This window comes from Saccopteryx leptura, chromosome 7, assembly GCF_036850995.1.
Source record: "Saccopteryx leptura isolate mSacLep1 chromosome 7, mSacLep1_pri_phased_curated, whole genome shotgun sequence".
In the NCBI taxonomy this organism is placed as follows: domain Eukaryota; kingdom Metazoa; phylum Chordata; class Mammalia; order Chiroptera; family Emballonuridae; genus Saccopteryx; species Saccopteryx leptura.
This window is the reverse complement of record NC_089509.1, coordinates 100,606,681-100,633,171: the sequence shown is the minus strand read 5'-3', so window position 1 is coordinate 100,633,171 and position 26,491 is coordinate 100,606,681.

Genomic DNA, 26,491 nt, shown 5'->3' with positions numbered 1-26,491 from the left:
GGGCAGTTTTGAGGATTTAACCATAATTTATAATACAGTGTCTATGGGAAAATGTGTGCTGAGAAACCGAACACTCCAACCAACAGACGAAGTCTTGGAACATAAACCTGGGTTGTACGAGCCCAACTGAGTGCTAAATTGTGCAGTAGAAGTTGGAAGGGCTGAGACTTTTCAGGGAAAGATTTCCATAGGAGCATCCTGGGTCTGGGGAAGGCATACGTAGCATGATGCCCCCAATCCATCGGCCTCTTGGTGGTGTCAATAACTGACTTGTGTTCTCCGCACTTTATCTCATGGTGACCTGGGTCTCATGTCTCAGGGCCACTGACCTGGCGCTGACTCTCTGGTACCCTTTCCCTCCTGCATTACCCTACTTATGTCCTTCTTAAAAGTATGTTCTTGTTCGCAAATGAGAGGAGGGATATATTTTGATCAAGAATAACCTTTCTATTTGTTTAAAATATTTTAAGCACAAAAGTATAAGAAAATATGAGACATGTTCTATGTGGAGAAGAGAAGGAAGAGCCACTCCCTCTGTACCCAATTCCCCTCAGTAGAGGAATTCACTACTTGGTATATTCAAGGATTACTTTTATAAAATGAATTTCTGAATATGAAACTAAATTATATCTCCCTATCAGAATCAGGCTGTTTTGGTGGGAAAAGTGTCTGTAATGGTTCAAGCCCTTTTCTGTTCCAACCCAGAGGTTTATTATAGTTTAAATGGGGGTCGAGCCTGACCTGTGGTGGCGCAGTGGATAAAGCGTCGACCTGGGAATGCTGAGGTCACCGGTTCAAAACCCTGGGCTTGCCTGGTCAAGGCATATATGGGAGTTGATGCTTCCAGCTCCTCCCCCCTTCTCTCTCTCTGTCTCTCTCTCTCCTCTCTCTCCCTCTCTGTCTCTCTCTCCTCTCTAAAAATGAATAAATAAATAAATAATTTTTAAAAAATGGGGGTCGATGTGGCCATCGCCAGGAAGGAGGTACAATTTCTAGATGAGTAGGATAAGAATAGCTTGAAAAGTTCTACATCTTCTCTAATGCAGGTCTCTGCTCCTGGTTTGAAAATCATTGCTCCCTATTTCAAAGCATAAAATGAACCACTCTATGGTTTACAACATTCATTTGTAACTTGTGACTTATTTTTAAATATCACACCACTTTATGTTAGAACTTCATGATAGAATGTTTTCATTTGCTGTATTTTACTATTGTTTTATACATTTTTCTTCTACATATGTTGTGAAACTCACAATACAGTTTTTTTACTGTAGTCATTTATCTTTCTGTGAAACTATAAAAATTAAAAAATATTTACCATTTCCAACAGTCTTTATTCTTCTTTCATTGATCTAAGCTTTCATTTTAAGTTGAGGGAGGTACCTGAATATAGCCTCGGTGAGTCTCATGCATAGCAAGGTGTTTGCAGAGAAGCAATCAGGAGTTTCATACCCGTAGGTGGGAGCTGGCACGAGGTGCTAAGGGAAGGGTAGACAGGATGAGGCCTGGACTCCAGACTGGGAAGCCCTGGACCATGGGGAAATTCAGATGGTCTGTTATGGCAGTGACCTTGACTTCAATACTGGCTGCCTTTCTGTTGTACAGCAGAGAGTTTATCTAGATTTTGTCCCTGGTTCCTGGGTCTAAGAGCATAGAACCTCTATACTCTTAGAATTTCCAAAATGATAGGTGTATCTTTATTATCCATGGTAATTGTTGATAGTTTTTGTTAATGAGTTGACTCATGGTGGGCCCCTAGATAGCCTGCACTATTGAGATGACTCAGGATGGGGACAAGCCATGCCAGAAAAACCAACCACACGATTAGAGGTTTGGGGCTTTGAGTCACATTATATCATTCTAACCTTCCGACCTCTGGGGAGAGAAAAATGGCTGCTGTATATTGAGTTCAATCATGTGGCCAGTGATTCAATCAATGATGCATATATAAGAGAATCCCAATAAAAACTGTGGATACAGAAGCTTGGTGCAATATCCTGGCCGGTGATTACATTGACTTCCCAGGAGGATGACACACTCTGATTCTATGTGGAAAGGGCACAGACGTTCTGCATTTGGGACCCTCTAAAATCTCACCTCATATGTCTCATCACTTGGCTTGTCCTGAATTGTATCCTTTATATAAAACTTTGATTGTAAGTATAGTAGTTTCCTGAGTTCATGTAAGAATGTAAGTCATTCTAGCAGATTATCAAATGGAGTGGAGGTTTTCAGAACCCCTGAGATTATAGCCAATTTGTTAGACATGCAGTGGCTAGGGCTCCCTGGACTTGTGGCTGGCATCTTAAGTGAGAGTAGTCTTTTTTTTTTTTTTTTTTTTAATCTCTGAGTTTTTATTGGGCTCTAGCTCCCTAAGAGATGCACCACTTCTGCTGCCTTAACACCTCAGAACTTTAGTGTTATTGACCTTAGTCACACTTTGTCACCCACAATCCTGTGGATAGTGGTCCCTTGGATGGATTGCATGGAGTTGCTGTTGTCAAGATTGTCACAATAATTGAAGTCCTCCTCCCTTCTTCCAGCAAGTGGTTGTAGGTGATTTCAGCCTCCAGCTTGACCTTGATGTTCAACAGGATCTCGTATTCATGGGCCTGGCACTGCTCCTCTGCCTGGTCTGCGTCAGCTCTGACTCTAGGTGCAGTGGGACCTCACTGGCTGTTCCAGCTACATGGCATAGTGTGTCTCCACCTCCCTCAGGCTGTTCTCCAAGCTGATCTTCATGTTCCTCATTGAGTCCAGGTCGGTCTCCAGGACTGGCTGTACATCTCAGCTCCATGAGTGTCATCTCAGCAGGTCTTATCTCAGAGGCCTGTGGGGTGACCGTTGTGGTGCTCCCTCAGTCTGCTGGGTCCAGTACTTGTCCAGCTCTTCTTGGTTCTTCTGAGCCAGTTTGTCCCATTGTTCTCAGATGTCTTCCATGATCTTTCTGAGGTCCTAAGGTTTGGGGGCTTCTAATTCCACGGTTAACCCAGAGTTGGTGATCTGGTTTTATAGATCTGGTTTTACTTCCTCCTCTGATTTTTCTTCATGAAGAACAGCTTTCCTTGAGGGCCTTGATCCCTGTCTCCAGCTGCAGCCAAGTGATATTGGTGTCATCAGTGACCTTTGGGAGTCATTGATGTCATTCTCCACAGACTGTCACGTGACCAGTTCTGCCTCATACTTGAATCTAAAGTCATCAGCAGCAAGATGGAGAATGCTGTAGAATGCTGCAGGCATTGTCCACAGAACTTGCAAAGATCTGAACCCTCAGGTCCTTGATGGTCTTGAAATAATGCCCCCAGTCTCTGACCTGGGATCCCTTCTTCCCCAGGTGTCCCTGGATTTTGCTCTCCAGTCTGTGATTATCAGCCTGTAAGTTCCTTACTGACTCCAGGTAGGAGGCGGGTGGTCATCCCGGCTTTGCGCAGTTTTCTTCTTGCTCTGTATGTCCCCTCTGCCCACTAAACTTCCAGCCATCCCTGCGGCCAGACCTCTAGATCCCCAACCACCTTGCACACTGGTGGTAGCACGCAGAGATCTGGGAGCCTGGGCCTCTGGTGCCTACACGGACGCTGGTCATGTTGCTGGCTGCCCAGGCCAGTAGCTGGAAGTCTGCGTAGAACCCAGGGTCCGGTATTTGGGGGAGAAGCTGGAGGAGGTGCTCAAGCTCATGTTGTTCAGGGAAGAAAGTGAGAGACAGCGAATCAGGTTCAAGTCACCTGAAGTAACGGTAGTCTTGGTGGAAATTATGTCCTTAAATCTGTAGAATCTGACACTAAGTTTGTTGGTGACCATCAGAATTGAACTGTAGTATAGAAACACCTTACAACTAAAAGCACTTGTAAGATCAGCCACACTATAAGATGCAATGCAATGCTCAGTAAACAGGACCAGATCAGACCAGTTATCTGCTATGAAATGATCAATGGCGTTCCCAGGTGATTCAGTGGAAAGCCTGTGACCAGAGAGCCCCTTACCACCCTCGTGTCCAGATGCAGTATTAAGAAGACAAAAGGGGAAAGAGGACTGGTGAGAAGGGAGAAACAGCCAAGAGTGTGTTCAAACTTTGAATGGATTGCAAATATATTTGCTCTGGATTGGAAGAGACTGAGGCTTTAAAAAATAATTTAAAATTTTTATTAATAAATTTGTTCTATTAAATCAGCAAGACTAGGGCCTTGAGAGCAGTAGGAGATCATTAGAGAAGTTTCAAAAAGCTATCTTTTCTCCACCTGCTCCAACTCCCGCCAGCCCCATATATTTACATTGTAGTGAGTATATATTTAATATATATAGCTTATTTGGATCTCCCCTTCACCTTATCCTGGTGTTTCTTTTTTGGTTCAGAAATACCTTGCCATATTGACAGACTCACACTTTCCTTTCCAGTTGTCAAATTATATATCAGGTAGGCCGCAAAGGAATCAGTTAGTTTCCATAAAGCAGTTGGATTATATTTCAGTGATTCACCACTTTCCATGGGCGTTGGTCCGGGTTGTGTTTTGGGCCTCTGGTCCAGTGCTTGGCTACTGTGGAACTATCTGTGGCTGACAAGATTCACTTAATCACTTACTGGTTATATTAAATGCTGGGAATGAAATAATACTCCAGTGGAGGTTTCTATTTGTTTGTTTGTGTGTTCTATTTTTTTCTGGTTGAGTTTCAAATCTAGTAGGAAAACAGATAGATAAACAATTCTGATAGGATTTTAAAATTGCCAGAATAAGGTAGCGCTATGAGAAGGAAGTCCCGGATTGAATCATCCTGTGTATTATTATGCCCCTTCTGTCTCTGTCCAGGTGTCTTCAAAATGCATGGTACCAGTGACAAGTGTAGATAACGGGGTCACAAACTAAAATGTCTACAGAGACGGATAACAAGGATAAATGAAGTGGGCTGGTGTTGATTGGAACAAATTGGGCAAATGATTCCAGCATTACCAGATCTTATTTTTCAGGAGAAGCTAGAAATCTGCTATTTAAGAAATGTTAATGGAGTCAATATTTAAACATCGACAGAAAATATAAACATACAGATGCAAAATTACTCTGCAGAATAAACAATGCCAACTGCCCAGACATATTTGGCCAGCAGGCCATTTGCAGCTGTTGATATAAATGGTGTGGTTCTGTGCAAATCCACACAAACTAACTACGAGACAACCTCACTGTTTTACATCTGAAGTCTACCTCTGAGGCTCCCGGAGCAGGGCTTTTCTTCTTTTTCTTTCAGGGCCTGAGACATTGGCACTTGGTAATATTATTGATTAATATTCTCTCATCAAGAACCTTCCTTGCCCCTCTCTGTGTTTTCCTCAGACTTCCCTGTCTGTGGACTCTCCCTCACTACTTCCCCCTGATGACACCATCTTCACTCCTGCACCGAGCTTGCTGCTCATCTCTTCCCATTCTGTTTCTCACATTCGGCTTTGCAATATAGCTCATACTCCTCTCCCTCATCTTTGATCACTTAGTATAACTTATCCTCTGTAGAAATTTCTCAAATTGAATGGGAGTCCAAATTTTGTACAGGGTTCACATCACCCCATTATCTTTTCTTTCCTCCTTCCCTTAATTAAAACCAAGAGATTGCATGCTAAAGAAATTTGTTGCCTGACCCGTGGTGGCGCAGTGGATAAAGCATTGATCTGGAACACTGAGGTCACCAGTTCAAAACCCCAGACTTGCCCGGTCAATGCACACATAGGAGTTGATGCTTCCTGCTCCCCTCCCCCATCTTTCTCTCTCTGTCTTCTCTCTAAAATGAATAAATAAAATCTTTAAAAATAATTTCACTTAAAATAAAACATGTCCAGTCACATGTATCCTGCCAGTAATCACTAACAAGTTCATTTCTTTTTTTTGTAGCTTTAAGTAGCTTTTTTTTGGCCTTTTAAACCATAGGTCTACCTGTTAGTGATGGATTGGATTGTTAAGTTTATTATCAATAACTTGGCTCAAAAATTTTTTTATGTGCATAGTGAGATAATATATATGGAATGCTCACAGATGACTTTCTTTCTCATACATGTTGAACATTCTCTTTTCTATGTTTATGTTAGTGCTTAGATTTACCAATTTTCTTTCTATTTGAAGAAGAGATTTCATAATAAATGTTAAAGAATTGAACCTCGTTCACAGCTACTGTGAACACATCTATGGTAATTGTTTCCCCTGTACTTTGCAGTGGCTTCTGGAAGCTTCCCTTAGATTTTACAAAGCATCTCTGAAAATGAGGGTAAATGATGATATCTGAAAGCACAGGAGATGGTCCAGAGGAGAGAAAGCCCAGTAGAACTGTGTGAGCCAAGGGTCCCGCCCTATGCCTGCCAAGGACAGACTCGCTCTTCCCCATCCATGAGCTCTGGGCTCATCAGAGTGGGGCCTCCGGGGATCCTCTGTGATTAAACTGCTGAAACAGGGAGAAGTTGGCTGGCCCACCAGGCAGGAATGCCAGTGAACTGTCTGAAAGGTAGTGTTTATTATGAAAAATTCGAAAATGTTTCCCTTCACTTGGATTCAGCTGGGCCAAATAATTTTAGATGAAAATGACTGTGGTCATCAAAGTTGTATAACATTGCAGGGTAAAATTAAATTTGCATATCAGAACCTTGTCTGGAATAAGGATCGGGCCGCGCTTAATATTTGACGTATCCTGCTTCATATCTGCCAATTTCTGCTGTTCTGGTTCACCTTTGAATGATGTTAGCTAGGTTCTCAGAAGAGACTATGCCTTTTATTTGCAGAAAAATGTGCATCTACCTCAGATGATGGGACTGGGTGTTGGTCTGCTTCTCCTTCCGAAAAAGAATTGCAATACATATTTTCTAAATAAGGCTCGGTAAATTACAAGTGAATGTGACATTAGGAGTATCACAGTCTCCACCACACCCTGACACACACATCACACAACACCTGGCTAACTTTAGTTATTTCCTCGAGTGAATCCAAAATACCACTTTCACCCTGGCCGGATGGCTGAGTTGGTTAGAGCTTCATCCCAAAATATCACTTCCTCCAATAGAGGTTCCTTGTTTCAAGTCTCTGTTCTAGTTTCCTGTTGTATCCCTAATTTTTCCTATACAAACATTCAGGGTGCTTTATTTTAATTCTTTTATTGCCAATATCCTCAGGTAAACTGAAATTTCTAAGAGCAGGCACTAAGTGTGTTTTACTCACTATGGTATTTTCATACTCAGCATAACTGATGCATGTCTTCAATAAGTATGTTCTTAAAAAGTGTTTTTCAAAGGAATAAAAAAAATAATATGTTTCATTCGCAAATATAGCTGAGATTTTTTAATATTAAATTGTTAACCCGGCCCTGGCTGGTTAGCTAGCGGTAGAGCGTCGGCCTGGCGTACGGGGGACCGGGGTTCGATTCCCGGCCAGGGCACATAGGAGAAGTGCCCATTTGCTTCTCCACCCCCTCCCTCTCCTTCCTCTCTGTCTCTCTCTTCTCCTCCCGCAGCCAAGGCTCCATTGGAGCAAAGATGGCCCGGGCACTGGGGATGGCTCCTTGGCCTCTGCCCCAGGCGCTAGAGTGGCTCTGGTCGTGGCAGAGCGACACCCCGGAGGGGCAGAGCATCGCCCCCTGGTGGGCAGAGCCTCGCCCCTGGTGGGCGAGCCGGGTGGATCCCGGTCGGGCGCATGCGGTAGTCTGTCTGACTGTCTCTCCCCGTTTCCAGCTTCAAAAAAGAAAAGAAAAGAAAAGAAATTGTTAACCCATTTGTGGATCTGCAAATATAAATGACATTATATTTGCAGTTATGTATACATACCCTCCCCACACACAAACACTTAGGCTGGTAGTACTGTAACTCATCAAATTTAAGGTAGCATCAGTTGTACAATACACCATCATCTTAAGTACCTCTAAGGAAGAAAAAATATTCTGACAGTTGCAGTGTAATTCAATACTTTCTTACTTTTAATACTATTCCAACATAAGAAAAGATGAAATATCGCCATTTGCCACAGCATGCATAGATCTTGAGAATATCACGCTAAGCAAAATAAGTCAGAGAGGAAAAGTAAAATACCATATAATTTCACTCAAACTTGGTTTACAAAACTGAAAGCAACAAATGAACAAACAAACAAAAACTCATAGACACAGACAACAGTATGGTACTCACCAGAGAGAAAGGGGTTTGGGGAGAGACAGTAGAGGGTAAAAGGGGTCAAATGGTGATGAAAGGAGATTTAACTTTGGGTGATAAACACACAATACAACATACAGATTATGTATTATTAGAATTGTACACTTAAAACTTATATAATTGATTAACCTTTGTCACCCCAATAGTTTTCTTTTCTTTTTTTAGATGAAAGAAGTGAACATTGTGAGACAGACTCATGTATGTACCTCGACAGGGACATACCCAGCAACCCCATCTGGGGTTGATGCTTCGAGTACTGAGCTAGTTTTAGCTCCTGAGGCTGTTGCACTTGGACCAACCAAGCTATCCTCAGTACCTGGGGCCACACTAGAACCAACTGAGCCACTAGCTCCAGAAAGGGTAGAGGGAAAGGAGGGGGAGAAGGAGGAGGAGAGAAGCAGATGGTTATTTCTCCCGTGTGCCCTGACCAGGAATTGAACCTAGGACGTCCATAAGCCTGGCCAACACTCTATCCACTGAACCACTGGCCAGGGCCATCAGCCAATAAATTTAATTTAAATATTTGAAAAGGAAAAAAAAATCTAAGGTACAATAATAAGTCATTTCACAATTTATTGAAATCAGTGCTTTCCAATTAAATTATGAAATTTTCCAAATGGAAGAGACTAAAAGCAAGTATGGGTAAGCAATGAGATAATTTTAAAAATGAAAGCCCAAATAACTTTAAACTTTGTTGTATATCCATTACCAATTAAAGAATATATAGAAATGATTTTTTTTTATTGCCAAAGAGTTTTAGAGAAGTTATAGTGCATTTTTTACATTCTCAGTGGATATATGAAGGAACAAGGCAGTCGTCCTTTAAGATATATCCATTTTCTTATCACGTGATAAAAACATTGGCCTCTGGTCTTTCTAAGATCCAAAATAATTTATACATTAACTGTATATTATAAAATGTTCTCTTCCGCTTCCTGCTCTTCCCTCAAAGAAATGTACAATGGCACTAAATATTTTCCTCTAGTTATTTACACAAAATTCTAAAAGCAGGATGTTTGATTTGAGAGAAGAAAAATGTCTAAGATAGGGATATTTTGTGTTTAATTAGGTCACATTACCAGAGGTCAGCACTATTTAATTGATTAGTGGTGAGAATTTCTGGAGAGGCCATTGGCAAGCTCATGAAATTGGTGGGAGGCACAAAGAATTGAAAGAGGAAGAAGGGAAAAAAGAAGCAGAGGAAGAGGCAAAAGAGCAAGAAGGAAAAGAATGAGAAAATAAAGACGTTAAATGTTGGCTTCTTTAATTTTTCCTGCACAGAGATATTTCCAACTGCCACTATCCTGTAACATAATAAAGTCTACACATTGTCTAGAATGTGAGAGTATTGTCCAAGGACGTGTCGGTATGAAGGGCCTGGTTTAGTATTGCAGCCGAATTGTTCTTGTCTTTGTCACTCTGTAAAGCTTCTTTCTCATCGATCCATCGCAGCATTTGCTGTTGTAGGCCCTCATTGTCTTTGAAGTCATTTTCTTCATTTGAACCCTAGGTCTTCTTCTTGCTTTGTGGGTAACTTAGTATCTCCATTAGAATGTCATGGCAGACCCCTAATTGCTATCTATTCTCCACTTCATCGACCTCCACTTCCTGTCTTATGCAATGGCTTACTTAATAGCAATTCCATGCTTAGATGAAAAACCTGAGAGTCACTTTTAATTGCCTCTTGCTTATCCCAAATCCAATACAAGAACAGACAAGAACAGATCGTAATAGCTCTGTCTTCAAAATATATCCAGCACCTGACCATTTCTCACCACCTCCGCTGACCCCACCCAAGTCCATCCTTTTTTCACCTGGGTCACTTCAGTGGCTTCATAGGTCTCCCTGTTTCCACACTTGTTCCATACAGCTTAATCTCAAAACTGAAGTCAGGATATGTCACTCCTCTGTTCAGAGCCACCAATGGCTTCCGTATCACTGATGTTGACTTATAAGACCACTCATGATCTGGAATCTTATTGCCTCTCAGATCTCTTCCATACCTCTTTCCATTACTCACTCTGCTCAAGTCCCACTGGCTCCCTTGCTGCTCCTTGGAGAAGCCAGACCTATTCTGGCCCCAAGCCCTCTGCTTTTGCTGACCTCGCTGCATAGATCGATCTTTACTCAGAAATTCATAGGATTCTCTGCTACATCTGCCCCAGGTCTCAGTGAGGTCATCTCTGACACCCCTGTCCAGTTTCCGCAATATCACCTAGTATTCTCTCTCTCTCTTTGCTGCTGTAGTATATAATAGTCTTGTTTATTTTATTTATGTCTGTCTCCCCCAAATAGAATATAAATTCAAAAGGACAAGGATGTTGTCTGTTGTGCTCACATAGAACAATACTGGACACATAGTAGGAATTCAATAAATGATTGTACAATTATTGTTGCCTCCTCTACCTAGGTGTTGAGCTAGCCCCAGAGTGCTGAGTGACAGGATAAAGATGAGAAGAAGGTCATATGAGTAGATGGGAATTGTTTTACAGAGATGCTGACAACTGAATCATATAGGAATTCGTCAGGAGGAAGGACAGTGCACTCCTGCCAGAGAAAGCCATGTGTCTATGGTCATGCAAGCATAAAAACAACTCCAATTTAGAATGACTGTTCATTCATTCATTTATTCATGGCACCTACAATATTTCTGTCCTTATTCTCTGCATTGTAGAAAAAGGCTGAAAAACAACAACAAAGTCCTCATCTTCAAGAGACATTCAAGCACCAGTTAAACAACTAAGCAAATAAATAATACTATTTTATGATAAGTTCCATGAAAGAAATAAGCAATAGGACATTAATGGCCAGAAGGAGTTGAGGTGTGAGAGCTTCTTTACATAGTGTGGTCAGAGGAAGGGTCTGTGGCTGTGAGGTCCAATCTCAGACGTGAAGGAGAAGGAATCAGTCACACGGTGACCCATGGAGAGTGAGGTCTGGGCAGGAAGACAGCAGCAAGTAAAAAGTCCTAGAACCCAGTGTGACCAGAGGGCAGCAGGTGGTGACTGGATAAGATCAAGTCACAAAGGTAGGCAGGGCCAGATCCTGGAGGGGCATCTTGGCTATGTGTAATAGACTGTGCTGTGCCATCCAGATTCAACTCCCAGCCCCGGCTTCTGGCGGGGGCATCTTGGCTATGTGTAACAGACTGTGCCGTGCCATCCAGATTCAACTCCCAGATCCGGCTTCTGGGGGGGGGGGCATCTTGGCTATGTGTAACAGACTGTGCCGTGCCATCCAGATTCAACTCCCAGATCCGGCTTCTGGGGGGGGGGGGGGGCATCTTGGCTATGTGTAACAGACTGTGCCGTGCCATCCAGATTCAACTCCCAGATCCAGCTTCTGGGGGGGGGGGGCATCTTGGCTATGTGTAACAGACTGTGCTGTGCCATCCAGATTCAACTCCCAGCCCCGGCGTTGGGGGCTGGAGCCCTCATTCCCCAGCCGCTGAGACTGTAAGCAATGCCATCTCAAAGCTGAACCTTTTCCAGGGATTGCTTTTGGCTGATGAGAGTCTAGTTCTCCAAGGTCACACTGTCTTCCTGAGGGCAGTCCACGTGGAAGGCCTGAGATGCAATGGCTCAGTCCCCTTTGCTTCAATGAGGGAAGGCTCTGCATGACCACACTGGCTTTGGGATCAATCGAGGCTTCTGTCGTGTCTGCATTGCTGCCCAATTTCCCTCCATTCAATCCTCCTTCCTTTATTTCCTTCACAGGAGATGATCCTGTGAGTACCACCTGGTAAACTTCTGTATACTATCCTCCATCTCAGGATTTGCTTCACGGGAAAACTGACCTGCCTGCCACACCACAGACGATGTTTTGAGTACACATCCACTCCATGAAAGCTTTCCTGCAGCAGGTGTGGTTTAGGAGGAGCACTCTGGCTCCCGATTGGAGAACGGGTTGTTAGTGGGCGACAGTGGCAGCCCTCCTACTATTGATACTTTAAAAAATAGTGGTGTCTTTATGAGGAAAAGCGTCTATTTGTGTTTGAGCTGCTTTGCAGGACACCGGGGGCTCAGACGGATATGCTGGCTGGAGAGACACGTAGACCCTAACCCTGACCCCGGAGGGAACGCTGCTCAAAGGGGAGGACCTCCGGCTTTCACGGAGCCGTTGGGTCAGGACTGTTGATGCCAGGCGTAGACTGCTCTCTGAGACTACGTTAGCGGCTGTTGGGAAATGTACGAATGTTGAATCTCTCTGTTGCAATGTTATTGCCTTGTTGGGATTAAAGGAAAAACCCCATAAAAAGTGGTTAAAAAGAGAGGATATTTACACTAATAATCAAACATGAAAGCAGGAAGTTCCTGGGGAAGGAAATTGACTCCTCAGTAGCAGGTCTTGGACAGAAAAGAGACTTCCTTTGTCTGGGCCTCAAGACAGGTAGCGACGGGGAGGGTCACAGCCAGCCTGAGAGCCAGCCTCTCCCACTTCCCTCCTCTCTTTTAATCTCCTGCCGGGGCCTCTCATTAGTCAGACCGAACCAGCAGCAGAGAGGACTGAAGCCTTGTTGGCGGGGTGCGCAGAGGTCAGCATCTGCCGAAATGAGGGTGGAGAAGGGCGGAGAGCGGGTCTGGAAAGGCAAATGGTAGATATCTGATGTGCAAATCGGAAGTTCCTCTGTGTTGAAATTCAGGCTTCTGGAACTTTGATATGCATTCGGATTGCCTGATGATCTTGTTAAAATGCCGGTTATGTTTTAGGAGGACTGAGCTGGGACCTGAAATTCGGAATTACTGTCAGACTCCTGGGTGATGCTTGTGATGCTTGGCAGCTGGTGCATGGGCCACACCGGGTCTGGCAAGGTTATAATTCCCTTCCCTAAACTAGGGCTTGTTAAAGGCACAGCCTGGGCTCACCTGTGTGAAGGAAGAGTCCCCTGACTACCGGACAGGCAGGAGGAAGCGAAGGGAGCCCTGTCCTCTCTTCCCTTCTCTCCCCAGCTCAGGGCCACATGGAAACATCAGCACTCGCCAGAGGCAGGGCAGCAGGAAGAGGAAAGGGCAACTGCCAGTCGACCTAAGTGGCCCGTGGGCAGAGAGGAGATTGATGGCCTGAGCTCGTGGAGGCAGAGACCAACGGACTCGGCAACGCGCGTAAAACACCAGCACCTTTGAGGATTCCCTGAAAGGGAGTCTAGAAGTCATAAATAATCGGGAAGTGACCTTATTTATGTTTATAGGTGAGGGAGACCCGGACTGACAGGCAATGAGTAAAGTCTGAGAGTTGAGACTCCAAGTCCATTGCAGAACACCCTTGCAATTTGCTCTGTATTTGCTCTGTTGTTAACAGTGCCTTTCACAGTTGCTTATATTTATTTAGTCCCTGATTATTGAGAACAGAAAAATCTAACCAGGACAGGGTGGCTCCAGTACAGGCCTATGTTCCTGTTCGGTGACAAAACACAACAACATACTTCTGATTGCGTGCAAGCTGCCCCAGGTTTTCCCTACAGGGCATTCCTGGAAATGCCATTGGAAGCAGGAGGATGGCAGGGAGTGAATTGTGTTTACTTTCTCCTACTGCGGCATATCCGTATCTGGCACTTACCTTCTTCTTCCCCACCATGTTCCCGCCGCCGTAGGGTAAGATGTTGACCAGTTAGCTTGCCGACCAATGAATCAGGGGGGAAAGCGTTGAATGAGTGAATCAATGAAGTGAAAAGTGAAATTAGTGTTTTGTCAGCTCCATCAGGCCAGCAGATGGATGAAATGTAAGAGGAGACAGAGGGGAGACTGCCTGTACATTTTTCTTTTCCTTTGGATTAATAGTTGAGAGTGGTTGAATCTTAAATTCCTTTTTCCAAAAGCTATACAAAGAGGAGAACCTTCTTTAACTTTCTCAACTGTGGGAACTGTGATTTTAATCAAAGCATTCTGAATAAATTTCTGTAGGCCACCTGCCCCTGGATGGCGATGAAGGCAGGAATTTGAGAGAAGGTGGGAGTTGACTGGTTTTATGGTTACAAACACTAAAGTAAATACTACTACGAATTGCGAATGCCTATACAGCACTTGCTATGTGCCAGGTGCTATTCTAGCAGTTTGACATGAAGAAGGCTGGGACTAAACACACACACACCTCTTGTTATGGACTGACTGTGTCCATATGCTGAAATCCAGTGCCCAGTGTGATGGTATTAGGAGGTGGGGCCTTTGGGAGGTAAATAGGTCATGAGGGTGGAACCTTCATGAATGGGATTAGTGCCCTTGTAAGGACAGACATGAGAAAGCTTGCTTCTCTCTCTGCTGTCTCCAAGAAGACAGACATCTGCAAACTAGCAGAATCCTCACCAGAACTCAACCGTGCTGGCATCTTGATCTTAGACTTCTCAATCTCTAAAACTTGGAGAAATAAATGTTTATTATTTAAGCCACCCGGTCTATGGTAGTATTGCTATATCAGTCCAAATTGACTTCTATCACAGGAGCTTTGATGTTCTAAAGATTAAATAGCTTTTCTCTACCTTTCCCTCAGTGTGAAAATGTAATAGGCAGGGATTGAAGAGATGGGGAGACCTGATTTATTTTTATTTTCTTTCCTTCTTCTTCTAACAAATCACAACATTATCAAATATAGATTTGAAAAAGTAAGTTCAGGCCCTGGCTAGTGGCACAGGGAATAGAGCACTGCCCCAGAGCACTGGGGTAGCGTGCTGGGGTCCGAGGTCACCAGCGTCATCATGGGGTCACCGATTCCAAGGGCTCCCAACTAATTCCTAGGTGGTCAGTTTGAGCCCAGTCAGGGCACATATGAGAAGCAATCAATGGCACATCTAAAGTAGAACAATGAGGTGATGCTTCTCTCTCTCTCTCTCAAAATAAATAAGTAAGTAGGTAAGTAAGTTTAGGAAGCCTACACTCAGTAAATGTAGATTTAAAAAGGAAGAAAGTAGTTTTTATATCTTTTATGAAGTTTGATGATTCTTTTGACCCCTGCACTGAGCTCCCTTAAAACCATCTGATACCAATCCTCTCTTCTACAATTGTTTCTATCTCTTCTATAGTGCTCACAAAATGTAAGGGATATTTCAAAATGAATATGAAGCAATTAAATATCCCCTAATTTTTATGAGCAGTGTACCTGTCCCCCTACTAGTTTTTTAAGTACAGCTAAAATCGGGGGATGAACGTATTCATAGCTCTAATCCTGGGGCCCTCATAGAAATATTCATTAAGAATTACTTTCCACTTAGCCACTGCTAAATAAACTTGTCTCATCAAATGATGTATACTGAAACCAGATAACTCCTAAAACCCTTGTAGATCTATTTCAGAATGCATGGCCGGTCCTCTCCCTCCCATGGATGGGCCGACCTCCTCGTGCCCTCCTTTCTGAACCTTGGTCTTAGCCCATCAGAAGCATGTACCCCACAGGATGTGTAGCTTTATCCTTGATCTCAAGGTACCCCAGCTACATCTGTCACTGGGGTAATGAAAGCAAGGGGTGGGAGAAGGCATAATTAATCCATCAATCTGTCTAGCATAAATTTTGACCACGCCTCTTCGTGTATGCTTGGTTTCTTTGAGTTGGGGAGACAGGGACAGGTGGATACTGGGTTTCCATTTGGCTTCTCTTAGAAAATACAGGGGGTCCTTGGGTTAAGACACAGTTCTGTTCCTATGGCAGTGACGTGACCTGAATATTGGTGTAAGTCGAAACACACCCTGGCCTAACACAAACAGAACATGTGAACTTTTAACAGTCCAAAATGGCATGGGTAGGCATACTGGGGACACCAGCTTCCTCATTCGTATGTGGTGTTACTGCATATCCTTCCGCCGTGCGCAGCCGAACTAACTAGTTCATCCACATAGACTGTAAATACAATATTAACGGCGTAAGCTGAAACACTCATGTCTCAATTTTTTAAGTTTTTATGGAAATGAGCGTCGTAAACTTGAAAAGTCGTATGTCGAGACTGTTGTAACCCGAGGACCCTCTGTACTGGCAAAAGAGCAAACCCATCTTGGTGGCTTTTCAAAGATCATCCCACAGGGAGAGACATGGGTGAAGCTGTGTTTTGAGGACTGGTAAGTGTGACTTCCATCTGATCTACATATTTAGTAACATTTCTGAGTCAGAAAGTTAGGAAATTTTTCATGCGCTCCATTTTTATCTGCATTTGGCTGGGTTTGTGAGTTGCCATGAAGAAATAAACAAACAAATGCAGTTCTCCCCACACCCACACGCCGCTCCTCCGTGCAGGAATGCTGCAGGCCAAGGCGGGTGACAGAGCCCCTAACCCGGACTCCTTCATCCTTCCCCGCCGCCCTTTCTTCTTGGCAGCTCGGGGGCTGAGCAGAACCCCCAGGGCTGTGACACTGTGGAGAGGAAGTCAGCGAGATCACAGTGTGAGCCCCGGCCGCCTGGTTCCCAGATCCCTGCTTGCTTATGCTGGAGCCTTGCCTGCAGCCGCAGCCTTACGCTCCAGACTCTGGGACAGACCTGTCCCTCATCGGGGAAGGAAGGAGTGCAGCAGTGGGGGTCAGACAGCGGTGAATTCCCCTGCTCTGGCCCTTATGCTCCAATCCTGGTACGTAGGCTCCTGGTTTGACCTGTGACCCACCTGGGTCATTATCTTGTCACTCTGGACTTGTGTCCCTGCCCTGAGTTTCCAATTGTTTAAGCTTGAGGTCATTCCTCTGAACTTTAAGCTCCTTGGCTAAATATATAAAGTCTGTTGGGCCTGACCTGTGGTGGCGCAGTGGATCAAGTGTTGACCTGGAACGCCGAGGTCACCGGTTTGAAACCCTGGGCTTACCGGGTCGAGGCACATACAGGAAGCAACGATTGTATTATGAGTTGATGTTTCCTGCCCCCTCCACCCCCAAATCAATAAGTAAAATGTAAAAAAATAGAAAGAAAGGAAGAAAGAAAGACAGAAAGGAAGAAAGAAGGAAAGAAAAATAAAAAGTCTGTAGCTGCTAGACGTTTCCTACTTAGTAATTTGTGTTTTGCCTTCTCCTGGGTGCTTGTCCGCTTGTCCGTCTTAGTTCCGACCCTCTGCACACCTCCCGGGCTAACTCTGCCCAGACTCGCATCTGTGGCTTGTGTCCTGACCTTGGTAAGTGTCTCCCTGCTTCACTTTGGTGACCCTCCAGAGCTATCACTTATGATGAGGCTACAGATAGGGAGAGCCATCAAGCCTAATTCTTTTTTTTTTTTTTTTGTATTTTTCTGAAGCTGGAAACGGGGAGAGACAGTCAGACAGACTCCCGCATCCCCGGCATGCCCACCAGGGGGCGATGCTCTGCCCACCAGGGGGCGATGCTCTGCCCCTCCGGGGCGTCGCTCTGCCACGACCAGAGCCACTCTAGCGCCTGGGGCAGAGGCCAAGGAGCCATCCCCAGCGCCCGGGGCCATCTTTGCTCCAATGGAGCCTTGGCTGCGGGAGGGGAAGAGAGAGACAGAGAGGAAGGGGGGGGGGGGTGGAGAAGCAAATGGGCGCTTCTCCTGTGTGCCCTGGCCGGGAATGGATCCTGGGTCTCCCGCATGCCAGGCCTACGCTCTACCGCTGAGCCAACCGGCCAGGGCTCAAGCTTAATTCTTATACTTCACTTACCTTGACCTTGGGGATCTCTCACAAGGAATGATGGCTGTGACTGTGTATTCATTAAGATTCTTTTGGTTAAGCAAAAATAAAATGTTACTGGAAAAATCTAGGTGTAGAAACACAGTGCCAGACGCTGAGAGGCAGGGAGGCTCCAGGGATCTCAGCTGAGGAGTCTCTGCGGCTCCAGTTGAGGACACCCTGGGCTCAGCTCCCGACCCTCCAACCCTCCGTGGCTGTTGTTCTTTACACCAGTCTCCACGTTCCTGGGGAGACAACCTGATCAGCCTGGCTTCACTGAGGCATGCACCTCTGAACACAGCGCCTCTGGCTCTGGTGACCAAGTCGAAGGCGTGGCTGCTGGGGCTTGTTTCTATGACCCAGGACCCATCTCCAGGAAAGGGTCAGGGGTGTGAACTGGGAATTCACCCTGAGTGTCATAGTGGACAGGATCATGCTGGACTCATGTGACACTCTGCCTCCCCTGCCACATGGGCCCCGCATGCCTCTCAGCCCCGCCCGCACAGCTGGCACTGCTGGAGCATCCTTTTTTCTTTTTTGTGAGAGTCATGGAGAGAGAGAGAGAGAGAGATAGGAACATCAAGCTGCTCCTGTATGTGCCCTGACCAGGGAATCGAACCGGCAACCTCCTCATTCCAGGATGACACTCCAACCAAGCTATCCAGCCGGGCTTCATTTTTACTGATTTTTAGAGAAAAGAGAGAGAGAGGAAAAGAGAGAGAGGAGAGGAGGAAGGGAAACATTTGTTGTTCCACTCTGTCGTGCATTCATTGGCTGCTTCCTGTGTGTGCCCTGAACGGGGATCAGGCATGCGACCTTGTTGTTCTGGGACGACGCTCTTAACCGATTGAATTAACCGGCCAGGGCTGAGCACTCTGAAAGGCTGTCTGTCACTGAAGGCTAGATTTCCGACATCAGCTAAGAGAGGAACGTGCAACTAGAAATCACTTTCAAAAAACTTTGACGCGCTCATCTTGAGCTTGCGGTATCAGGCAGGAACGCCTCCTTGCCTTCCTCAGGGCTGCGTCCACGTGTTTGAGGTTTAGCCTTAGACAAGGAATGCCCCCCGGACAACGGAGCCAACTCACATTCAGAGGGAGAGCCAAGGAAAGCCTAGAAATCCTCCTTCCCATTTGGCCAAGGAATGCCCTCAGAATGCCATTTCCATCTTCCTCTTCCCAGATGAGTGGTACAGGGACTCGCCTCTCTGTTCAGACTCGACCCCCCTTTAGCCTCGTAGAACATTGCACAGTAAGCCCACCGTTCATCCACCGGGTAAGCGTATCTAGTAGCGAGAGGTTCTTCTGTTATCCAAACGCCACAGCGTCTGTGATTTGGGTCCTGGCCTGTCCCGACGTGGCCCGCTGCCATGACTGCTGTAATGATTTGATTCAGAGTCACACACTGGTTACTACTCATGGGTGGTCTGTCAGGCTCCATAGGCAGGCATCTGTATTATATTTGCCTTATATAACTCATTATTTACCACCAATCCCACGTGATTCTCTTGGAAACAAAAGTGCTGTGATCGACTACATTTGGTTAACACCGCCTAATGTGTCTTCCTTTTGCAGACCCGGAATACTTGCAACCTCATTATGGATTCTAGAAGTGCATAAAGGAGACACATGTTTAACTCCATGTAACCCAGCATTTCCTAAACTGAACCAGTAGTGGAAATCTTGTTCTGTTTGCATCCTACAGAGATAGCTTACAGTGGAACACTCTTAAGGGAATGTGGCTTAGTGTAATGCGCCCAGCATCCCTGCGAAAGAAGTTGTTGGTATTCTCATTTTACAGATGAGAAGGCAGAGGCCCATCCATCTCGGAAAGTTTGAGTAACATGACCCAAGTTGACCCAGATAGCAAGTGGCCCCGCAGAGCTTTGAACCTTGCTTCTCTCAGTCCAAGTCCAGGCTTCTTTCTACCATTTCTGGGTCCCCAGCTCTGAGACTTATCAGAATCTTGGGGGACTGTCTTCAGCACTTCTGGCTATTAACCAGCTGCAGATGCCAGAGACTCAGGAGAGCTGATGGGATAGTCCCTGTTTGCAGCCTGCAGCCTCATGCATGAGCCAGAAAGAGCCGAGGTTTCAGTTCAAGTCCAAAGACAGTAAAAAGCCAATGTCCCAGTTTGCAGACTTGTTTATTTGGGGGGAGATCAAGCTTTTTATTCTATTCAGGCCATAAGCTGGTTGGATGAGGCCCACTCACATTAGAAGGGTAATCTGCTTTACTCAGCCTACTAATTAAAAATGTTAATCCCATCCAAAAACACCATCACAGAAGCACCAGAATAATGTTTGACCAAATATCTGAGCACCCCCGGTCCAGTCCAGTTGACTGCAAAATTAGCTGTCACAGGTTCTGAAAGTCTTCTGGGACGTCTGTCGTGCTCACACCCTCCCTCCCTCTCTTTGCATCTTGTGTGCGTGCTCTGCTGAAGCAGCTGCTGCGTGGTGAGCTGCCCTACACAGAGGCCCCCAGGGCAAGGAACAGAGGTGGCCTTCGGCCAACCACCAGCGCGGAACTGAGGCTATCAGCCCAACAGCCTGCAAGGAATTCATCCTGATCATAACCACATGAGTGAGTTTGGAAGTTGGATCCTGCTCTGTCTGTCAAAGCTGGAGATGACTGTAGCCCTGGCCGACACCTTGTCTGTAGCCCATGACAGGTCCTGCGGCGAGAGCCCAGCGCAGCCGGGCCTGGATTCTTGATCTACAGAAACCATGAGATAATAGGTGTTTTTTTTAAGGCTCTTCATTTTGGAGTCATTTGCTTTTTTTTTTCCTCAGTTGCAGATAACTAACACACATTTCATCTATTGGCTCTTCTCCCACAAATGAGGATATTTGACTTTTCTGGCTCTCCCAGCCACCATCTCTCTTTAAGAGAGGATTCAGATGGGCTTTCCAAATGGCTATGTCCAACCTTTAACTAGATGCCCACTTAACTACATAAACTCTACCCGTGGCATTTAGACATAGAGTTTAGGAAAGGATCTTTAGAAATTTCTAAAGAATGAGGCGAGTTCCTAAGGAACCGAAACACTTTTCTGAATAGTCTGTATTAGCACATCTCACAATGTTCCTTTTCTTTCCATCATTGTCCCCCTCCAACCAACTCCCCAGGACCTTGATCCCTTTAACATGTGTCCTATCCTGCCCTGTCCCACCGACCAGTGAATATCACGCCAATCAATCTAGAGACCCACTCTGTGAGTCTTTGTTGGGCATGAGGTGGTAACTGATATGTTTCTGTTGTTGAAGACTAGGTGAAAAGAGGTATCATCTTGTGCCCCCCAGGAATCTTTACTTAACCATTATTATGATACTTTTCTGTGAACTTAGAGTCATAGACATCAGGCTTAAGTTTTGCATTTCTTAATCACTAGCCATCCAAATATCTTAATGTCCTGGTGCCTCAATTTCTTTCACTGTAAATTGAGGTAGCAATTACTCAAAGTTCAGATGAATATGAGATAATATATTAAAAGGATTAAATGAAATAACATGTGTGCAAATGTATAGTGAAGTGCCTGGGTACATGGTAACAGCTAAACATAGTTTCAAGTGTATAGTTGCTCTTTTTTTGTGGGACTATTGCTGATGGTGAATTCACTTTAATCTTTAGGTAATCTTTAGAAGTAAAAATCTTCTAGTTTCAAAATTTACTTACAAAAAGCTGTTGGTGGCCAAAAATCAATGCAGACTTTTGGTGACATATGAATTGTTGAAAACAGGAAGATGAAAAAGAGGTTTAGTCAATAAGTGGGAACTAGAATCCCTTTCTAAGGTTGTGTCCCAGAATCTGCAAGATCGCAATAGGGAGATGGATGGTTCTGTGTTGGTCGAGAGATGCCGGAAAGGCAGTGGTGAAGAGCGTGTCTGCGTCTCTGCTCGGGACACAGGCCTGACCAACAGGAAGGGGCAGCACCCACCAGCGGCCTTGTGAATGAGCATCAGGATGACAGCGATTATGTGTGGGGGCCATCTAACCGAGGGGGCCCTTTCACAATTCTCCTGCACTACATAGCTTTGAGTCTTAGGACATACAGGTGGAGTTGAGGGAGTACGGGTAGAAGGAGATAGGGAAGGGTCGCATGAAGAAACAAAGTCGGATTTCCCACCAACCCTGCGGATGTGGTGAGCTATTTGCAATCCGACTTAGAAAATGAAGAAACGTGATATTTTTGCACCCTAGGTCAGGGAGAAAGCTCTTCTGAGGATCCTCACTGTGAATGCTCAAGACATGCTTGGGTTGAACTAAGGAATTTCTGGACAGGTGTGCCTGTATCCTGGAGCTCCCGAGAGATCAAATTTTAGTTCTCTAACCCAGTGGTCCCCAACCTTTTCTGGGTCATGGACCGGTTTAATGTCAGAAACTATTTTCACGGACTGGCCTTTAGGGTGGGACGGATAAATGTATCATGTGACCAAGACAAGCATCAAGAGTGAGTCTTAGACGGATGTAACAGAGGGAATCTGGTCATTTAAAAAAAATAAAACATCATTCAGACTTAAATATAAATAAAATGGAAATAATGTAAGTTATTTATTCCTAAGTATTTTATTTTTTGGTTGTTGTTGCAATCGTGAAGGGGATTATTCTTTTGAGTTCGTTCTCAAATGTTTCATTGTTGGCATATAGAAAGGCTATTGACTTCTGTATGTTAATTTTGTATCCTGCGACCTTACTGTATTGGCTTATTGCAATCAGACAAGACAAAGAAATAAAAAGGCATCCATATCAGAAAAGAAGAAGTAAAGGTATCACTTTTTGCAGATGATATGATCCTATACATTGAAAACCCCAAAGAATCCACAAAAAGACTACTAGAAACAATAAGCCAATACAATATTTATTCTTTCTCTGTGGACCGGCACCAAATGGCCCATGGACCGGTACCAGTCCGTGGCCCGGGGGTTGGGGACCACTGCTCTAACCTATCTTCCTCCTCCTCCCCCCTTGTCTCCCATGTGAGCCAGCACTAAGTCCCTGTGCACACGCCTACCTTTAGGGAACAAAGAGCAGCCCACTTGCCCTGGAACACGGAGCAGCCACGGTTTTCCTCTAAGGCACTAGTTCTCAACTCTGGCTGCACCTTCGAACCACATGGAAGGGCTGGGAAAAATGATGGTGCCTGGGCTCAATTCCCCCCCAGTGCCAGAGACCACGCATGGGAGATTTTTGAAAAATTCTCTAATTCCATTTTTTTTTTTAATTTTTATTTTGAGAGTACATTTATTAAAGCTGGGGACAGTGAAACAAGGAAGGGCTTAGGATGGGAGAAGCAACAGGAGAGAACCTAGGCAGGGCTGCTGGCTCTCTGGAAATGTTATGGGAAGGCAGTGAGCCTGCGTGGGCCTGCCGTCAGCTCACTGGGAAGTCAGAGGAACGGGGTCCTTGGAGATAGGTTCAGGGGGTGAGCCCGGGACAAGCTGCCCACTGCTCCCCTTCCTGCAAGTCTTGTGGGGTCCCTGAGAGTTTAAGAAATGCATGCCCCTGGGGAAGGGAAGGAGGAAGGGAAAGGTGTGGGATGTGTTCCCGGGAGCAAGAGCACGCTCTAGATAATTTTAACACATAGCTAATGAGAGTCTCTGGTCTGGGATCCGAGATCGACTAGTTATATTATTTGAAACTGAAGACTCTGCTAAAATACTTAAAGAGTCACTAAGCTGAAAAACAAAGTCTCTTTAAAAGTCTTGAAATGAACATTTGAAGAACAAGGCTAAGTGGACACAAGCCCTTGACTCTTTGGGAAGAAGGCCGGCCAGTCAGTGAGGGGCGTGAAGGTGGCTTTGTTTGACCAGGGGAATGAGGGAAGCTTGGAGTCTTTTGGAATATGCTTGCTGTTTGAGATAATGTCTGAAGGTTGAGACAGATATGAATTATTTAGACCTTCGGGGAGACTCTTTGCAATAAAATCAATTTTTCTTACTCTTTCTGTGCCTAGTCAGAATGAAATGGTCAAATCTCTGGAGTAAAACTAACTTTACAAACAGCAGCAGCAAGAAAGTTCTGATGTCTGCTACCGTGTTGCTGATAAAACTAAAATTGATGGAGGTGCCCCTTGGGAGGGCTCGAGAAAACCCAAGCCTTGTTGTTATGAAGTGTTATAATAATTCCTTTGTATGTCATATTCATGAGCTGTGTGATGTGCATTTAATGAGAGCTCAGATAAGAGGAAGCAGAAGCTGGAGGTTTCCTAAGTGCTGCAGAACAAAGATTCACAGGCGATACTGCAAGTTGACATTCTGTTTTTTCCCTGGGAGATTTGACCTTCTGCAACAACAACAGCAACAACAAAGCATCCAGCTCAAGAGACCTTTTGCTTTTGGTGTGACCAGCGTGACCATATGTCCTGTTTTGCTCCAAACGGTTCCAGTTTACACCTGCTGTCTTAGACGGATGATCGACAACTCACCTTTCCACTTTCAAACGTGTCCTGGGTCAGGTGATGAATCATGTGGTCATCCTGGTCATAACACTGTGCCCCTGGTCTGGGTGTGGAGACCTGTATTCTAGCACCGTTTCCACTAACTACCTGCGTGCTCAGAGCAAGTTCTTTTTCTCTTGGGGGCTCAGTTTCCTCCTAGCCAAGTAAAGATAGACACAAGGAACCCAGGAACCGGCCTCTGGGCCAGTGCACGATATTAAATGCAGATTTTTGTGTGAGTTTTGTTTTATGTCTGTGCATGTATCTTTGTGTGTAGGTTTTCCTGGGGAGAGTTTAGACAGCAGTCATTATCATTTCAAAGGAGGCTTTGTGATCCTTAAATGGTAAAGAACTACATTGGCTGAACTCTGCAGTTTTATTAATCTCCAGAATTCTGTACTTCTGTGGTTATGATGCTTTTAAAATAAGACTTGTGAGTCAGTTACCATACTGTCTGAGAGTAGTGACACAGTGAGAACTGGGTCATGATTGATTTTCCTGGTACCAAACAAACACATGGACTTTTAGTTGTAGAGACAGGCAGCCCACACGGTCCAATGATGAAAGGACTCTCCAACAGATCAGAAGGGACCCCTGTGGTTGGGAGTGCAGGGCCTTTTCCTGTGGGAAGGGGACAGGAAAGGGGAGAGAAACACCCCATGGGAAGACAGCAGTCCCTGTGAAGTAAGGATGAGCCACAAGACAACAAGGGAAATGTCCAGACCTCCTTGTGTAGAACCGATAGAAAACAGGAAGGGAGATAAGTGATCGAGAAGGAATTGTATTATCGACGGAAAGAGGAACAGCCAGCTAGGAGTCTGTGGTCTGTCTTAAGCTGTGTCACTTAACTGCTGCGTGGCCTTGGGCAGACGGGTTTCTTCAGCTGGGAAACCGGAAGGGAACGCGCGACCTGGAACTTCCATGACTTTCCTGCTCATGCCAGCTCCTTTCCCTTCTTTCAATGACCCCGAGCAAATCTTTCTGTCCATTTTCTAAGCATCGGTGCGCTCGCCAAAGGCCTTGTTATACTGTACTTTTATCACGAATGATGTCTCATTGGGAAAAGTTACTGTTTCATACCTATTTAAGGCAGAGAGGAAAATTATGGCCAGTGCTTCCTATTGAAGAACATCTCACTTGAGCAAGTCAGCCTAGAGGCTGCCTTTCTGGTTCAGCGTGGCTGCCGAACCAGTTACGGAATTAGCAATAAACAGATCAGAAAGGGACTCGGGCGCTTCTTGTGTTTGGAGGATCAGATCAGAATCTGGGAAGTCCCAGAGGCCTCACCCTGCTGATGACGGGAAACATTTGGTACTAACTTATTTCCTTAGACTCTTTTATGGAGTAACTCAGGGTGACGCTGAAGAATTAGCTGTTTACTGTGAATGTATTGCTGTGCAAGACTCAGTAAGAATTTCCGATATGGTATTTATATTCAGGGACAACTCAAATGACAAAAGCATGAATAACTTTTTGTCAGGTAGCAGGCATTATACAGTAGACCAGATCGGTGGGCTCCGGAGGGAAGTTCGAGCATCCGAGAGAGATGTAATATGACCCATTGGGTCTTAGGAAAAACATTAGACTTCCATTTAAGCTTCTATTAGATGTGTTGAAAGAGAGTTTACTGAGAGGGTGTGCTATCAAAAACATTTAGGGGGCCTGACCTGTGGTGGCACAGTGGATAAAGCGTCGACCTGAAACACTGAGGTCACTGGTTCGAAACCCTGGGCTTTCCTGGTCAAGGCACATATGGGAGTTGATGTGTCCTGCTCCTCCCCTTCTCTCTCTCGCTCTCTCTTACTCTTTCCCTCTCTCTCCCTTCTCTGAAAAATTAATAAAGTCCTTAAAAAAAATTTAGGGGACCTCTGGGCTAAGCTGCTGCCCAGGAGAGGCGAGGTCTTGGGAGATTCATATAAAAAATGTGCTACGGTATAGTGAGCAATAAGATTCCACCTCCACAAGAGCTCTGGGCTCTGAACGATATGCACTAGAACGTTTCTAACAGGCAGAGTGGCAGGGTTGAGTCTGATATCACACGGTAACAGACTGGTGGTATCAAGTGGCTGCACAAAGCGGATGACTGATAGACAATGGACTTGATACACAGTCTTTTGAAAGCGACTTTTGGGGTAATAGTCATATAATCCAGACATCCAGAGATACTGACAGGTCGCCATAATCAGAACTCTCCCAAAGGAACCCGCAGTTCTTTTGTTTCTGTTATTTCTTTTCTTAAATGTCAGGCACAACTAAATCTCAAGTTCATCCTAACTCTCGTATCACTTATGTCAGTGCCATTCAAAAGA